Raw genomic sequence first — 17500 nt, 5'->3', positions numbered from 1 at the left:
GCACAACCAGTTATTGAGTATAAGGGGGGGCTGCACAGCTGGAAATGCAAAATTGTAGTGTATTTGAGGTTTTAAAAGTATTCTGTTTGTAATTTCAACTTTTAAATGCCAGACTTGATATGCCCGAACTAAAAATATATCAACCACCCCAAAAAATTAATAAACTACATCAATGTAATAATTTACAAGGCCTGTTGTTTCAGAAATATTTTCCTGCTGTAGCAAACTGGCTCAAATTAAGATCCTACATTTGGGCTCCCGAGTTTATTTTTTTTTATTTTACCTTTAACCAGGCAAGAACACATTCTTATTTTCAATGATGGCCTGGGAACAGTGGGTTAACTGCCTGTTCAGGGGCAGAACAACAGATTTGTACCTTGGGGGTTTGAACTCACAACCTTCTGGTTACTAGTCCAACGCTCTAACCACTAGGCTACGCTGCCACCCCAGTGGGGGTGCAGCGGTCTAAGGCACTGCATCTCTGTGCTAGAGACGTCACTACAGACCCTGGTTTGAATCCCATAAGGCGGCTCACAATTGGCCCAGCGCCGTTGGGGTTTGGTCAGAGTAGGCCGTCGTTGTAAATAAGAATTTGTTCTTAACTGATTTGCCTTGTTAAATAAATGTAAAATAAAACCAAATAACCATCTGTATACAGTAGGTCGGGGTAAAGTGACTAGGCAACAGGGTATACATCTCTGTTAGGGATTTCTCTACCAGTCTCGATTGCCCTCCCCTCTCTCTCTCACAAACACAGTCAATTCACTTCTCAAAAGGCATGTGTTTGTCAAACACCGTGAGCTATTTGTGTAGACTACTGACTCTGTGTGTGTGTGTGTGTGTGTGTGTGTGTGTGTGTGTGTGTGTGTGTGTGTGTGTGTGTGTGTGTGTGTGTGTGTGTGTGTGTGTGTGTGTGTGTGTGTGTGTGTGTGTGTGTGTGTGTGTGTGTGTGTGTGTGTGTGTGTGTGTGTGTGTGTGTGTGGCAAAGGCGCAGTGATTTACGAGTAGCAACCTGTTTCTTGTAAAACAAATGTAAGGGGAAAATAAAGTGCTACTAGACTAAGGCAAATAGGGAAGAATGCTACTGCCCGGTGAAATACATCTGTGGTTATCACTCTCACCACAATGACAAGTTCTGATATGAACACTACTCTGCCAAAAAGCCTTGTTCAGCGGCCCACCAAACAGCTCATCTTCTAGCGAGCTCACATTCTTAGCAAAACACAAGAGTACATACTCCTAAACACAGACTACATACTGTTAAATACAGAGTACATACTGCTATATACAGAGTACATACTGTTAAACACAAGAGTACATACTCCTAAACACAGAGTACATACTGTTAAATACAGAGTACATACTCCTAAACACAGAGTACATACTCCTAAACACAGAGTACATACTTCTATATACAGAGTACATACTCCTAAATACAGAGTACATACTCCTAAATACAGAGTACATACTCCTAAATACAGAGTACATACTCCTAAATACAGAGTACATACTCCTAAACACAGAGTACATACTGCTAAAGCCTATAAATCAGTTACTTTATCCTGTACTGTGTACTCTCCCATTCCTTCTTTCTCTCTCTCCTTCTTTCTTTAGCTCCCCTCTCTCTCTCCTTTACTTGACTCCCCTCGCTCCCTCTCTCCTTCTTTCCTTGGATCCCCTCTCTCTCTCCTTTACTTGACTCCCCTCGCTCCCTCTCTCCTTCTTTCCTTGGCTCCCCTCTCTCTCTCCTTCTTTCCTTGGATCCCCTCTCTCTCTCCTTTACTTGACTCCCCTCGCTCCCTCTCTCCTTCTTTCCTTGGCTCCCCTCTCTCTCTCCTTTACTTGACTCCCCTCGCTCCCTCTCTCTTTCTTTCCTTGGCTCCCCTCTCTCTCTCCTTTACTTGACTCCCCTCGCTCCCTCTCTCTTTCTTTCCTTGGCTCCCCTCTCTCTCTCCTTTACTTGGCTCCCCTCACTCCCTCTCTCCTTCTTTCCTTGGCTCCCCTCTCTCTCTCCTTTACTTGGCTCCCCTCGCTCCCTCTCTCTTTCTTTCCTTGGCTCCCCTCTCTCTCTCCTTTACTTGGCTCCCCTCGCTCCCTCTCTCCTTCTTTCCTTGGCTCCCCTCTCTCTCTCCTTTCCTTGGCTCCCCTCTCTCTCTCCTTTACTTGGCTCCCCTCGCTCCCTCTCTCCTTCTTTCCTTGGCTCCCCTCTCTCTCTCCTTTCCTTGGCTCTTCTCTTTCTCTCGATCCTGCAGAGTGTAGCCTCCTTCCCCTGCATTCCTCCTATGACAGTTTATTTCCAAATGTTTACCCACTACAACTGGCCATGAGCCACAATGACCCAAAACTGTAACTCATTTAGCAGAACCAATGCTACTGCCACATGTTTTGCTTTACACCTAGATTGCAATTAGGCAAAACACAACACATAATTATTTGGCACAACCTTCACAACTAAATTATCTTGTGTTCAAATGAAAAGCAACACTGAACACTGTTCAACAAGCTATTACCAATTAATCACTTTCACTCTTCACATGTTCAAACACTAAGTGTGTACATGTTCACTTTGCAATCAGAATTTTGGTATGGATAAAAAGGCTACGGTTGAGTGCTCCTGTGTTTGGAGAACAATGGAAGCAAACTTGTCAGAGAGGTGGAGGTGAAGGTAGAGGTCAAAGTGGAGGTAGAGGTGGATGTAGAGGTAGAGGTAGAGGTGGATGTAGAGGTAGAGGTAGAGGTGGATGTAGAGGTGGATGTAGAGGTAGAGGTAGAGGTGGATGTAGAGGTGGATGTAGAGGTAGAGGTGGATGTAGATGTAGAGGTGGATGTAGAGGTAGAGGTGTATGTAGAGGTAGAGGTCAAAGTGGAGATAGAGGTGAAGGTAGAGGTGGATGTAGAGTTGGATGTAGAGATGAAGGTAGAGGTGGATGTAGAGGTGGATGTAGAGATGAAGGTAGAGGTGGATGTAGAGATGGATGTAGTGGTGGATGTAGAGGTGGATGTAGAGATGAAGGTAGAGGTGGATGTAGAGGTGGATGTAGAGGTGGATGTAGAGGTGGATGTAGAGGAGGATGTAGAGGTGGATGTAGAGGTGGATGTAGAGATGAAGGTAGAGGTGGATGTAGAGGTGGATGTAGAGGTGGATGTAGAGGTGGAGGTAGAGGTGGATGTAGAGGTGGATGTAGAGGTGGATGTAGAGATGAAGGTAGAGGTGGATGTAGAGGTCAAAGTGGATGTAGAGGTAGATGTGGATGTAGAGGTCAAAGTGGATTTAGAGGTGAAGGTAGAGGTGGATGTAGAGGTCAAAGTTGATGTAGAGGTGGAGGTGGATGTAGAGGTCAAAGTGGATGTGGAGGTGAAGGTAGAGGTAGAGGTGGAGGTGAAAGTAGAGGTGGATGTAGAGGTGGAGGTGAAGGTAGAGGTGGAGGTGAAGGTACAGGTGAAGATAGAGGTGGATGTAGAGGTAGAGGTGAAGCTAGAGGTGGAGGTGAAGGGAGAGGAGGGGGGTAGAGGTGGAGGTGAAGGTGAAGGAAGAGGTGGAGGTGAAGGTAGAGGTGGATGTAGAGGTGGAGGTAGAGATGGATGTAGAGGTGGAGGTGAAGGTAGAGGTGGATGTAGAGGGGCAGATGGAGGTAGAGATGGATGTAGAGGTGGAGGTGAAGGTAGAGGTGGATGTAGAGGTGCAGGTGAAGGTAGAGATGGATGTAGAGGTGAAGGTGAAGGTAGAGGTGAAGGTTGTAGAGGTGAAGGTAGAGGTGGATATAGAGGTGGATGTGAAGGTAGAGGTGGATGTAGAGGTGAAGGTAGAGGTGGATGTAGAGGTAGCGGTGAAGGTAGAGGTGGAGGTGAAGGTACAGGTGAAGGTAGAGGTGGATGTAGAGGTAGAGGTGAAGCTAGAGGTGGAGGTGAAGGGAGAGGAGGGGGTAGAGGTGGAGGTGAAGGAAGAGGTGGAGGTGAAGGTAGAGGTGGATGTAGAGGTGGAGGTAGAGATGGATATAGAGGTGGAGGTGAAGGTAGAGATGGATGTAGAGGTGGAGGTGAAGGTAGAGATGGATGTAGAGGTGAAGGTGAAGGTAGAGGTGAAGGTCGTAGAGGTGAAGGTAGAGGTGGATATAGAGGTGGATGTGAAGGTAGAGGTGGATGTAGAGGTGAAGGTAGAGGTGGATGTAGAGGTGGGGGTGAAGGTAGAGGTGGATGTAGAGGTGGAGGTGAAGGTAGAGGTGGAGGTGAAGATAGAGGTGGATATAGAGGTGAAGGTAGAGGTGGATGTAGAGGTGAAGGTAGAGGTGGATGTAGAGGTGGAGGTGAAGGTAGAGGTGAAGGTAGAGGTGAAGGTGGAGGTGAAGGTAGAGGTGGAGGTGAAGGAAGACCAAGAACAAGGAGAGTAATCTCTGATAATTTTCAGGTAACTGTGGTGGACCATGTGGTCAACCATGGCTTGACCTTGAGAGAGGCTGGGCACACCATGTGGTCAACCATGGCTTGACCTTGATAGGCTGGGCAGAGAGTGTAGCCCAATCTGAGCCACTTCACCGTAGCTTCCATCATTCGTTCCAAAATGAGAATAGGTTTGTACTGCAGACATCGGACCTCTTGTACTACTTTTACTACTTGACAGTAGTACAACATAAAGCACAGTAAAGACTGTAGATTCCAACACATACTGTAAAGGGAAACAAAGTAAATGGTTCATGTATTACTGTATGTATGACATTGGGAGCTATACTACTTTGTAACATGTTTATCTTGTATACTGTATTACTGTAGTGTTTACTGTACTGTATGCTATTTAGATGTTATAGAACTGAAAGACGACCACCACGTACGTACATGGTGGTAGAACATGTCTATTTACAGACAAACAGGAGCCCTGCCATCTTCCATAACATCAGAGTGAGTTTATCAACCACAGACCCCATCCTTAACAAACACCATCTCCAGATGAAGCACATCTACAGAGTCATATTTAAAAGGAACACACACACACACACGCACACACACACACACACACGCACACGCACTCGCACACACACACACACACACACCGACATACCGACACACACGCACTAGCGTGTCCCTGGGAGCAGGAGGAGGGGAGATGAGGTGTTGTTGACTGACTGTCCCAATATATTCAGCCTTGTCTCTACACCTCAGTACACCTCAGTACAGCTCAGTACAGCTCAGTACACCTCAGTACAGCTCAGTACACCTCAGTACAGCGTAGTACAGCTCAGTACACCTCAGTACAGCTCAGTACAGCTCAGTACAGCTCAGTACAGCGTAGTACAGCTCAGTACACCTCAGTACAGCTCAGTACAGTTCAGTACAGTTCAGTACAGCTCAGTACAGCGTAGTACAGCTCAGTACAGCTCAGTACAGCTCAGTACACCTCAGTACAGCTCAGTACACCTCAGTACAGCTCAGTACAGCTCAGTACACCTCAGTACAGCTCAGTACAGCTCAGTACAGCTCAGTACACCTCAGTACAGCTCAGTACACCTCAGTACAGCTCAGTACAGCTCAGTACACCTCAGTACACCTCAGTACAGCTCAGTACAGCTCAGTACACCTCAGTACAGTTCAGTACAGCTCAGTACAGCTCAGTACAGCGTAGTACAGCTCAGTACAGCTCAGTACAGCTCAGTACAGCTCAGTACAGCTCAGTACAGCTCAGTACAGCTCAGTACAGCGTAGTACAGCTCAGTACAGCGTAGTACAGCTCAGTACAGTTCAGTACAGCTCAGTATAGCTCAGTACAGCGTAGTACAGCGTAGTACAGCGCAGTACAGCTCAGTACAGCGCAGTACAGCTCAGTACAGCTCAGTACAGCTCAGTACAGCTCAGTACAGCTCCCCAGTGGTGTCAACAACCTGCCTCTATACTGTACATGGCAGGACAACTACAAATACAACCAGTCAGCAACCAGCAAACACGAGACAAATACACAAAACATGTGGCACCTGTGATCATCAAACCTTCCATGACCATCTCTGTCTCTCAACTCAAATCTCTCTTTCTCTCTCAACTCAACTCTCTCTTTCTCTCTCTCTCTCTGTCTCTCAACTCTCTCTTTCTCTCTCTCTCTCTGTCTCTCAACTCAACTCTCTCTTTCTCTCTCTCTCTGTCTCTCAACTCTCTCTTTCTCTCTCTCTCTGTCTCTCAACTCAACTCTCTCTTTCTCTCTCTCTCTGTCTCTCAACTCAACTCTCTTTCTCAAATCAACTCTCTTTTTCTCTCTGTCTCTCAACTCAACTCTCTCTTTCTCTCTCTCTCTCTATGTCTCTCAACTCAACTCAATTCAATTCAATTCAAGGGCTTTATTGGCATGGGAAACATGTGTTAACATTGCCAAAGAAAGTGAGGTAGATAATATATAAAGTGAATATATAAAGTGAAATAAACAATAAAAATTAACAGTAAAGGTCACACATACAGAAGTTTCAAAACAATAAAGACATTACAAATGTCATACTATATATACATACAGTGTTTTAACAATGTACAAATTGTAAAGGACACAAGATAAAATAAACAAGCATAGATATGGGTTGTATTTACAATGGTGTGTGTTCTTCACTGGTTGCCCTTTTCTCGTGGCAACAGGTCACAAATCTTGCTGCTGTGATGGCACACTGTGGAATTTCACCCAGTAGATATGGGAGTTTTTCAAAATTGGATTTGTTTTCGAATTCTTTGTGGATCTGTGTAATCTGAGGGAAATATGTCTCTCTAATATGGTCATACATTGGGCAGGAGGTTAGGAAGTGCAGCTCAGTTTCCACCTCATTTTGTGGGCAGTGAGCACATAGCCTGTCTTCTCTTGAGAGCCATGTCTGCCTACGTCGGCCTTTCTCAATAGCAAGGCTATGCTCACTGAGTCTGTACATAGTCAAAGCTTTCCTTAATTTTGAGTCAGTCACAGTGGTCAGGTATTCGGCCGCTGTGTACTCTCTGTGAAGGGCCAAATAGCATTCTAGTTTGCTCTGTTTTTTTGTTAATTCTTTCCAATGTGTCAAGTAATTATCTTTTTGTTTTCTCATGATTTGGTTGGGTCTAATTGTGCTGCTGTCCTGGGGCTCTGTAGGGTGTGTTTGTGAACAGAGCCCCAGGACCAGCTTGCTTAGGGGACTCTTCTCCAGGTTCATCTCTCTGTAGGTGATGGCTTTGTTGTGGAAGGTTTGGGAATCGCTTCCTTTTAGGTGGTTATAGAATTTAACGGCTCTTTTCTGGATTTTGATAATTAGTGGGTATCGGCCTAATTCTGCTCTAAAATATGGGGATTCTAGTCTCTCTCTCTCTCACCCTGCCTCAATCTATGTCTCTCCCTCTCTCACCCTGCCTCTCTCTCTCAACCTCTCTCTCTCTCTCTCACCCTGCCTCAATCTGTCTCTCCCTCTCTCACCCTCTCTCTCTCTCTCTCTCTCTCTCTCTATCTCTCCCTCTCTCTATTTCACCCTCTCTCTCTCTCCTTCACCATCTCTCTCTCTCTCTCTCTCTCTCTCTCTCTCTCTCTCTCTCAATTCAATTCAATTCAAGGGGCTTTATTGGCATGGGAAACATGTGTTAACATTGCCAAAGCAAGTAAGGTATATAATATATAAAGTGAAATAAACAATAAAAATTAACAGTAGACATCACACATACAGAAGTTTCAAAACAATCAAGACATTACAAATGTCATATTATATATATATATATATATACAGTGTTTTTACAATGTGCAAATGGTAAAAGACACAAGATAAAATAAATAAGCATAGATATGTGTTGTATTTACAATGGTGCGTGTTCTTCACTGGTTGCCCTTTTCTCGTGGCAACAGGTCACAAATCTTGCTGCTCTGATGGCACACTGTGGAATTTCACCCAGTAGATATGGGAGTTTTTCAAAATTGGAGTTGTTTTCGAATTCTTTGTGGATCTGTGTAATCTGAGGGAAATATGTCTCTCTAATATGGTCATACATTGGGCAGGAGGTTAGGAAGTGCAGCTCAGTTTCCACCTCATTTTGTGGGCAGTGAGCACATAGCCTGTCTTCTCTTGAGAGCCATGTCTGCCTACGTCGGCCTTTCTCAATAGCAAGGCTATGCTCGTTGAGTCTGTACATAGGTAAAGCTTTCCTTAATTTTGGGTCAGTCACAGTGGTCAGGTATTCTGCCGCTGTGTACTCTCTGTGTAGGGCCAAATAGCATTCTAGTTTGCTCTGTTTTTTTGTTAATTCTTTCCAGTGTGTCAAGTAATTATCTTTTTGTTTTCTCATGATTTGGTTGGGTCTAATTGTGCTGCTGTCATGGGGCTCTGTAGGGTGTGTTTGTGAACAGAGCCCCAGGACCAGCTTGCTTAGGGGACTCTTCTCCAGGTTCATCTCTCTGTAGGTGATGGCTTTGTTGTGGAAGGTTTGGGAATCGCTTCCTTTTAGGTGGTTATAGAATTTAACTGCTCTTTTCTGGATTTTGATAATTAGTGGGTATCGGCCTAATTTTGCTCTGCATGCATTATTTGGTGTTCTACGTTGTACACTGAGGATATTTTTGCAGAATTCTGCGTGCAGAGTCTCAATTTGGTGTTTGTCCCATTTTGTGAAGTCTTGGTTGGTGAGCGGACCCCAGACCTCACAACCATAAAGGGCAATGGGCTCTATGACTGATTCAAGTATTTTTAGCCAAATCCTAATTGGTATGTTGAAATTTATGTTCCTTTTGATGGCATAGAATGCCCTTCTTGCCTTGTCTCTCAGATCGTTCACAGCTTTGTGGAAGTTACCTGTGGCGCTGATGTTTAGGCCAAGGTATGTATAGTTTTTTGTGTGCTCTAGGGCAACAGTGTCTAGATGGAATTTGTATTTGTGGTCCTGGTGACTGGACCTTTTTGGAACACCATTATTTTGGTCTTACTGAGATTTACTGTCAGGGCCCAGGTCTGACAGAATCTGTGCATAAGATCTAGGTGCTGCTGTAGGCCCTCCTTGGTTGGTGACAGAAGCACCAGATCATCAGCAAACAGCAGACATTTGACTTCAGATTCTAGTAGGGTGAGGCCGGGTGCTGCAGACTTTTCTAGTGCCCGCGCCAGTTCGTTGATATATATGTTGAAGAGGGTGGGGCTTAAGCTGCATCCCTGTCTAACCCCACGACCCTGTGTGAAGAAATGTGTGTTTTTTTGCCAATTTTAACCGCACACTTGTTGTTTGTGTACATGGATTTTATGATGTCGTATGTTTTACCCCCAACACCACTTTCCAACAGTTTGTATAGCAGACCCTCATGCCAAATTGAGTCGAAGGCTTTTTTGAAATCAACAAAGCATGAGAAGACTTTGCCTTTGTTTTGGTTTGTTTGGTTGTCAATTAGGGTGTGCAGGGTGAATACATGGTCTGTTGTACGGTAATTTGGTAAAAAGCCAATTTGACATTTGCTCAGTACATTGTTTTCATTGAGGAAGTGTACGAGTCTGCTGTTAATGATAATGCAGAGGATTTTCCCAAGGTTACTGTTGACGCATATTCCACGGTAGTTATTGGGGTCAAATTTGTCTCCATTTTTGTGGATTGGGGTGATCAGTCCTTGGTTCCAAATATTGGGGAAGATGCTCATAATCTCTCTCATAATTCAATTGAATTCAATTCAAGGGGCTTTATTGGCATGGAGAACATATGTTAACATTCCCAAAGCAAGTGAAATAGATAATATCTCTCTCTCTCCCTCTCACCCTGCCTCAATCTATCTCTCTCTCTCTCCCTCTCACCCTGCCTCAATCTATCTCTCTCTCTCTCCCTCTCACCCTGCCTCAATCTATCTCTCTCTCTCTCCCTCTCACCCTGCCTCAATCTATCTCTCTCTCTCCCTCTCACCCTGCCTCAATCTATCTCTCTCTCTCTCCCTCTCACCCTGCCTCAATCTATCTCTCCCTCTCTCCCTCTCACCCTGCCTCAATCCATCTCTCTCTCTCTCCCTCTCACCCTGCCTCAATCTATCTCTCTCTCTCTCCCTCTCACCCTGCCTCAATCTCTCTCTCTCTCTCCCTCTCATCCTGCCTCAATCTATCTCTCTCTCTCTCCCTCTCACCCTGCCTCAATCTATCTCTCTCCCTCTCACCCTGCCTCAATCTATCTCTCTCTCTCCCTCTCACCCTGCCTCAATCTATCTCTCTCTCTCTCCCTCTCACCCTGCCTCAATCTCTCTCTCTCTCCCTCTCACCCTGCCTCAATCTATCTCTCTCCCTCTCACCCTGCCTCAATCTATCTCTCTCTCTCCCTCTCACCCTGCCTCAATCTATCTCTCTCTCTCTCCCTCTCACCCTGCCTCAATCTATCTCTCTCTCTCCCTCTCATCCTGCCTCAATCTATCTCTCTCTCTCTCTCACCCTGCCTCAATCTATCTCTCTCTCTCCCTCTCACCCTGCCTCAATCTATCTCTCTCTCTCTCCCTCTCACCCTGCCTCTCTCTCTCTCCCTCTCACCCTGCCTCAATCTATCTCTCTCTCTCCCTCTCACCCTGCCTCAATCTATCTCTCTCTCTCTCTCTCCCTCTCACCCTGCCTCAATCTATCTCTCTCTCCCCTCTCACCCTGCCTCAATCTATCTCTCTCTCTCCCCTCTCACCCTGCCTCAATCTATCTCTCTCTCTCTCCCTCTCACCCTGCCTCAATCTATCTCTCTCTCTCTCCCTCTCACCCTGCCTCAATCTATCTCTCTCTCTCTCCCTCTCACCCTGCCTCAATCTATCTCTCTCTCTCCCTCTCACCCTGCCTCAATCTATCTCTCTCTCTCTCCCTCTCATCCTGCCTCAATCTATCTCTCTCTCTCTCCCTCTCACCCTGCCTCAATCTATCTCTCTCTCTCCCTCTCACCCTGCCTCAATCTATCTCTCTCTCCCTCTCACCCTGCCTCTCTCTCTCTCCCTCTCACCCTGCCTCAATCTATCTCTCTCTCTCCCTCTCACCCTGCCTCAATCTATCTCTCTCTCTCTCCCTCTCACCCTGCCTCAATCTATCTCTCTCTCTCTCCCTCTCACCCTGCCTCAATCTATCTCTCTCTCTCTCCCTCTCACCCTGCCTCAATCTATCTCTCTCTCTGTCCCTCTCACCCTACCTCAATCTATCTCTCTCTCTCTCCCTCTCACCCTGCCTCAATCTATCTCTCTCTCTCTCCCTCTCATCCTGCCTCAATCTCTCTCTCTCTCTCCCTCTCACCCTGCCTCAATCTATCTCTCTCTCTCCCTCTCACCCTGCCTCAATCTATCTCTCTCTCTCTCCCTCTCACCCTGCCTCTCTCTCTCTCTCTCTCTCCCTCTCACCCTGCCTCAATCTATCTCTCTCTCTCTCCCTCTCACCCTGCCTCTCTCTCTCTCTCTCTCCCTCTCACCCTGCCTCAATCTATCTCTCTCTCTCCCTCTCACCCTGCCTCAATCTATCTCTCTCTCTCTCCCTCTCACCCTGCCTCTCTCTCTCTCTCTCCCTCTCACCCTGCCTCAATCTATCTCTCTCTCTCTCCCTCACACTGCCTCTCTATCTCTAACGGTGTGTTCAAAACACCTCTCCGATGAAGACATAAAGACATACGTTTGTTGGGAACTTACACCTTGTTCTAAATATGACACTCTGTCTGTCACTATTGGCCTCAACAAACAGACTAACTGTAGCAGCATGTTTCCTGGCTTGGAGGAGCAACTGCCTTAATCATCTACTGTCTTTGCACTATGTGTTTATGTGGAATAGGGTTGTTATTGTTGGAGGGTAGAGCTCATGGAATAAAACATCCATCCAGTAGCCAACAAAATCTCCCGTGGCCTAACGACATGCCAATTTCCATTGCAGAGTACATCACTGCCTATATTTATGCTATGGAAGATTGAACTGTGTATAATTGTTGGAAAGCCGTGCGGTGTGAAAGGCAGTTATGGAGAGGTTAATGTTTCAGTGTTTATATCGAGCTTGGGCTACATCAACCAGAGAAAGCAGGATGACGGTTATAGGAGAGAATACCTCCTCAAGGTCAGGGGTCACGGTCCTGTCAGGATGCCAATACTACCGTGCTGTTGAGTCACACACACACACAGGCACGTACGTACGCATTCACACATACACACTGACAGCTGAACCACTGTGTTTCCACCAGACCAGAAAACTGGAGCGTAATAACGAGTAAATGTCCATGCAGAGCCTTAGAGAGACAACAGCAGCCAAGAACAGACGTTCAGAGGTGAATCCTAACTTGAAACATTCCCACATAACTCACAGTGTGGAACACATCTCCAGACGGCATCACTGCTTTGGTGGACACATGTTTGGCTTGAAGCCGTGTACGTGAAGTAAAGATTTAGCGCTCAGACTCTTCTTCCTCGTTCTTTCGTGTTTACACAACGTTGTCACTCCCTCGAGATTCATAGACTCATGTCCAGTCCCTACAGACACACTGTCATTCTACTCTGAGGCTTCCCTCTTATAGTAAAAAATGGTGACCCGTTTCAGGGAACTCGGCGTCCCTACAGGAGAGAAATGCCTTCTCGAACATGGGAACTTTCATGTTCTTTAATAACAAACTTGTATACCATCTGTAAATATATAATATATAAATATAAATAAATATAAAATTGTTAAATTACGAGCCTGGTTGGTTTAGCCACAGAGAAAATAAATTCATTAAAAATCCTACAATGTGATTTCCTGGATTTTTTTTTCTAATTTTGTCTGTCATAGTTGAAGTGTACCTATGATGAAAATTACAGGCCTCTCTCATCTTTTTAAGTGGGAGAACTTGCACAATTGGTGGCTGACTAAATACTTTTTTGCCCCACTGTATATTTGGAAAGCCTGTTTCTGTCCTGCCCTTGACTTTGGCTGCAGAGCATGTGATGTCCATAGCCTCTTCGTCTCAAAACTCCCTGATCTTCTCAAAAAGATACGTTTGTCTAGCTGTGTCCAGTCCAGGTGGTGCTTATACAGGCAGACCATCTATGGGAGGAAGGTGGCTAATATTAGTCTATAACTAGCAATGCGAAATGGCATTCTGAGATAACATTACTACACACAGATCATAAACGTAATGTTAGCTAGCGAGCCAGGCATCTAACCTCAGCTGGCTAGCTAACAGTAAGCTTTAATTTGGGGTATTTTTCTTCGACATGTAGCTAGCTAAACAATGAACCATTATCCCAGCAACCTTCCCGCTAGCCATGATTGGCTGAGTTAATGAGTGGGCCGGACATGCCGAGAGATGAGTTTGGATTGGTCTGCCATATCATGGCTAGCGGGAAAGTTGCGGGGATAATGGTTCATTGTTTAGCTAGCTACATGTCGAAGCAAAATACCCCAAATTAAAGCTTACTGTTAGCTAGCCAGCTGAGGTTAGATGCCTGGCTGAGGTTAGATGCCTATTGAGAAGATCAGGGAGTTTTGAGACGAAGAGGCTATGGACATCACATGCTCTGCAGCCAAAGTCAAGGGCAGGACAGAAACAGGCTCTCCAAATATACAGTGGGGCAAAAAAGTATTTAGTCAGCCACCAATTGTGCAGGTTCTCCCACTTAAAAAGATGAGAGAGGCCTGTAATTTTCATCATAGGTACACTTCAACTATGACAGACAAAATTAGAAAAAAAAATCCAGGAAATCACATTGTAGGATTTTTAATGAATTTATTTGCAAATTTTGGTGGAAAATAAGTATTTGGTCAATAACAAAAGTTTATCTCAATACTTATATATATGTTATATACCCTTTGTTGGTAATGACAGAGGTCAAACGTTTTCTGTAAGTCTTCACAAAGTTTTCACACACTGTTGCTGGTATATTGGCCCATTCCTCCATGCAGATCTCCTCTAGAGCTGTGATGTTTTGGGGCTGTTGCTGGGCAACATGGACTTTCAACCCCCATGATTCACAGTAGGTATGGTGTTCTTTGGATGTAATTCAGTATTCTTTGTCCTCCAAACACAACGAGTTGAGTTTTTATCAAAAAGTTCTATTTTGGTTTCATCTGACCATATGACATTCTCCCAATCTACTTCTGGATCATCCAAATGCTCTCTAGCGAACTTCAGATGGGCCTGGACATGTACTGGCTTAAGCAGGGGGACATGTCTAGCACTGCAGGATTTGAGTCCCTGGCGGCGTAGTGTGTTACTGATGGTAGGCTTTGTTACTTTGGTCCCAGCTCTCTGCAGGTCATTCACTAGGTCCCCCTGTGTGGTTCTGGGATTTTTGCTCACCGTTCTTGTGATCATTTTGACCCCACGGGGTGAGATCTTGCGTGGAGCCCCAGATCGAGGGAGATTATCAGTGTTCTTGTATGTCTTCCATTTCCTAATAATTGCTCCCACAGGTGATTTCTTCAAACCAAGCTGCTTACCTATTGCAGATTCAGTCTTCACAGCCTGGTGCAGGTCTACAATTTTGTTTCTGGTGTCCTTTGACAGCTCTTTGGTCTTGGCCATAGTGGAGTTTGGAGTGTGACTGTTTGAGGTTGTGGACAGGTGTCTTTTATACCGATAACAAGTTCAAGCAGGTGCCATTAATACAGGTAACGAGTGGAGGACAGAGGAGCCTCTTAAAGAAAAAGTTACAGGTCTGTGAGAGCCAGAAATCTTGCTTGTTTGTAGGTGACCAAATACTTATTTTCCACCATAATTTCCAAATAAATTCATAAAACATCCTACAATGTGATCTTCTGGATTTTTTTCCTTCTCATTTTGTCTGCCATAGTTGAACTGTACCTGTGAAAATTACAGGCCTCTCTCATCTTTTTAAGTGGGAGAACTTGCACAATTGGTGGCTGACTAAATAATTTTTGCCCCACTGTAGATTCCCTTGTTCATGCGTGGTTTGGACGGACCAGTCATCAGCTCAATCTGCAGTGCCTCTAGTCACATGACTCTCTCCTAACACACACGCCATACGTTGCTGCTACTATATATTTATCCTGCTGCTCAGCCACTTTACCCCTGATTGTATGCATATAACTACCTCACATATCACACATATTGTGATTGATATTGTTCTTGTACATACTGTATATTATTTTTTATTTATATTGACACTATCTATTTCTGATATTGCTACTATGCAAGTAACTATTTGGCTGTAAAGTTTACACCTACTGTCGAGACCCATCCACTTAGCTAGATGTGGTTGTGGGATATAGCACCTACTGTAGAAACCCATCCACTTAGCTAGATGTGGTTGTGGGATATAACACCTACTGTAGAAACCCATCCACTTAGCTAGATGTGGTTGGGGGATATAGCACCTACTGTAGAAACCCATCCACTTAGCTAGATGTGGTTGGGGATATAGCACCTATTGTAGAGACCCATCCACTTAGCTCGATGTGGTTGGGGGATATAACACCTATTGTAGAGACCCATCCACTTAGCTCGATGTGGTTGGGGGATATAGCACCTACTGTAGAGACCCATCCACTTAGCTCGATGTGGTTGGGGGATATAACACCTATTGTAGAGACCCATCCACTTAGCTAGATGTGGTTGGGGGATATAGCACCTACTGTAGAAACCCATCCACTTAGCTAGATGTGGTTGGGGGATATAGCACCTACTGTAGAAACCCATCCACTTAGCTAGATGTGGTTGGGGGATATAGCACCTACTGTAGAAACCCATCCACTTAGCTCGATGTGGTTGGGGGATATAACACCTATTGTAGAGACCCATCCACTTAGCTCGATGTGGTTGGGGGATATAGCACCTACTGTAGAGACCCATCCACTTAGCTCGATGTGGTTGGGGGATATAACACCTATTGTAGAGACCCATCCACTTAGCTAGATGTGGTTGGGGGATATAGCACCTACTGTAGAAACCCATCCACTTAGCTAGATGTGGTTGGGGGATATAGCACCTACTGTAGAAACCCATCCACTTAGCTAGATGTGGTTGGGGATATAGCACCTACTGTAGAAACCCATCCACTTAGCTAGATGTGGTTGGGGGATATAGCACCTACTGTAGAAACCCATCCACTTAGCTAGATGTGGTTGGGGGATATAGCACCTACTGTAGAAACCCATCCACTTAGCTAGATGTGGTTGGGGAATATAGCATTTCTTTCACGTGACCCATCAATTTAGACAAGTTGTGTCGTTTAATATGTATCAGATATTTTTATCTGGACCCTTTCTGTTTACCAGGAATATTTCCTTATTGTTTCTACCACTTTTAGTCTTCATCTAGTGAATCCTTAAAGAGATGTGGGTGGGGCTAAAGCTTAAGAGGGTGTGAACCATGCTGACTGGATGTTGACAAAGAAGAGCTCTCCAGTAGGTACCAAAACATTCAAAAGGCCATTTTCTCAAAAGTGAGTTTACAAGTTTATCAACTTAAAAAAAAAAAAAACTTTCCCATTGTTCCTCAAATGTAGTGTATGATATGTGTAGCTCTGTTGTCCCAATGTAAAAAAAAACACTATTTCTAATTTTGCTAAATAAGACCGATCTGAACTGGTCGGTCACAAATGATCCATGTATAAATTCTGGTCAGCGCACCACGCACTGTCCTGCCAAACGCTATTTCTGAGGGACTAAAGCAAACCTGACCCGTGTGTCCAAGCCAGGTCAGGGCCTGCTCTATCCCAGAGCATTTCTCATGGCGTGCTCCACACGCTCTTCCACATTCAGCACCACACGCTGGAGACACACAGATCAACAAGAGCTTTCTCTACCGCCCAGGAGAGCTTTACACTGTCGACGCTCGACACTGTGGCTGACGCAGGGTCCTGTTGAACATTGTGCTCCAGGGCACACCAGCTGTGGTTCGCATCTGAGAGAGGATCAGATCACAACACCAGCATTTCTCTCTCCCCTGGTATCTCCACCACTGTACTGTCTGCAACTGTCCCTCTCTGTGGAGGAGGAGACAGAGACATGGGCCCTTAGACCTACAGCAACTAGCTATCGTCTCACACTCTCATTGCAGCTGTCTGGTCTGATAGCTCAACACTGTCTATCACTTCATGTTACAGTGTATTAGACTTACACTCTACATTTGAGTCATTTAGCAGACATTCTGATCCAGACTAACTTACAGGAGTAATTAGGGGTAAGTGCCTTGCTTAAGGGCACATCGACAGATTTTTCACCTAGTTGGCTTGGGGATTCAAACCAGAGACCTTTTGGTTACTGGCGCAATGCTCTTAACAGCAAGGCTAACTGCCACCTACTCTGTGTAGGTAGTGTGCTGTATGGTGAGACACAGAAGCTCTACAGTCTGTGTGTCTGTTTGGTCTCTCTCTCTCTGTGTTCCAGAACACTCCCTGAGGTGTCTGACTCCAGAGTCTCTGAGAGGGAACTGTATCTGATGTCTTCTGCTGTCTGGGCTGACTGGTGTGGATGAGCCCTCCAGAGTCTCTGAGAGGGAACTGTATCTGATCTCTTCTGCTGTCTGGGCTGACTGGTGTGGATGAGCCCTCCAGAGTCTCTGAGAGGGAACTGTATCTGGTCTCCTCTGCTGTCTGGGCTGACTGGTGTGGATGAGCCCTCCAGAGTCTCTG

The 17500-nt window shown here is 45.3% G+C and overlaps 1 protein-coding gene across 1 annotated transcript in view; it reads right to left on the bottom strand.

Annotated features, from left to right (window-relative positions):
• The window catches only part of LOC135527805 (rho GTPase-activating protein 39-like), a 156835-nt gene that overhangs the window by 118208 nt on the left and 21127 nt on the right, over window positions 1-17500 (bottom strand). The gene's annotated exons all lie outside the window — the stretch shown is intronic.

The sequence above is a fragment of the Oncorhynchus masou genome, chromosome 33 (genome assembly GCF_036934945.1).
Source record: "Oncorhynchus masou masou isolate Uvic2021 chromosome 33, UVic_Omas_1.1, whole genome shotgun sequence".
NCBI classification, from domain to species: Eukaryota; Metazoa; Chordata; class Actinopteri; order Salmoniformes; family Salmonidae; genus Oncorhynchus; species Oncorhynchus masou.
Note: the sequence above shows the minus strand (reverse complement) of the source record. Positions and strands in the feature narration are given on the sequence as shown.